Source organism: Volvox carteri (genome assembly GCF_000143455.1).
Source record: "Volvox carteri f. nagariensis unplaced genomic scaffold VOLCAscaffold_790, whole genome shotgun sequence".
NCBI lineage: Eukaryota > Viridiplantae > Chlorophyta > Chlorophyceae > Chlamydomonadales > Volvocaceae > Volvox > Volvox carteri.
In genome coordinates, this window is record NW_003308272.1 from 1 (window position 1) to 1,004 (window position 1,004).

Here is a 1,004-nt window from a genome sequence, read left to right on the forward strand (position 1 = left end):
CATAGGAGTAGAACGTTTATTCGAATCCTCCATGGCGAACTTGGAAAGAACCTCCGCAACATATCGCTTCTGTGAGATGCGAATAGTACGCGCCTCCCTGTCACGATGGATTTCAAAGCCCAGATAAAACTTGGCTTCCCCTAAATCACGCATATCGAACACGCTACGCAATTGCTCTTTAATAAGTTCAACCAAAGAAACCGATTTGCAAGCAATAAGGAGATCATCGACATATACCAAAATATAGATGGGCTCACCCTTCTCCGTCGTGATGAACAAACCAGGATCCGCAGTGGAGGGCTTAAACCCCATCTGCTCCAACACCGACCGAAGACGTGCATACCAGGTGCGCGGAGCCTGTCGCAGACCGTACAACGAACGCCGTAGGTGACAAGCAATGTTAGCGCCCCCTTGCTCATATCCTGGGGGTTGTTCAGTGTACCGTAGTGCTACTTATAGTTCGTGCTACAATAATTCGGGAGGCACCACGAATATGTAGCACGTACAAATTCTAAGGTATCCCAAGGGACCGCAGCCCCGAAATATCGTACCCTCCGAAGCCGGTCGATCAAACTTCGCAAAAACTAGGATTTCAAGGCGGAAATCAGCTCTTAAATACATAAAATATAGTCATAAACGTAGGACATGAACAACGCTGGAAAACGTGCAAGACAGGCAACCCTGCTTCAATGCGGGATGAAACCGCTAGCACCAAACCCTACCACATAGACTTGCCCGGTTATCGGGCAATTTAGGTCGTTAACGGGGTATGCGGAGACCGGTTACCAGGTGGATGGTTACCGGGGGTCGTTAATGGGGGTGGTTACGATTGGGTTACCGGGTTGATCGTTACTGGGCCGTAACCGGGGCTGGTTACCGGTTTGAAGACTATCGTTTTCGCATTAATTTACAGCAGCAAGGACAGCCCTCTATGGCCGGTACTCAGCTCAGTGTCTTTTTTTAAAGTAATATATTCCTTAAAAGTAATAAACAGGCCATTTTGG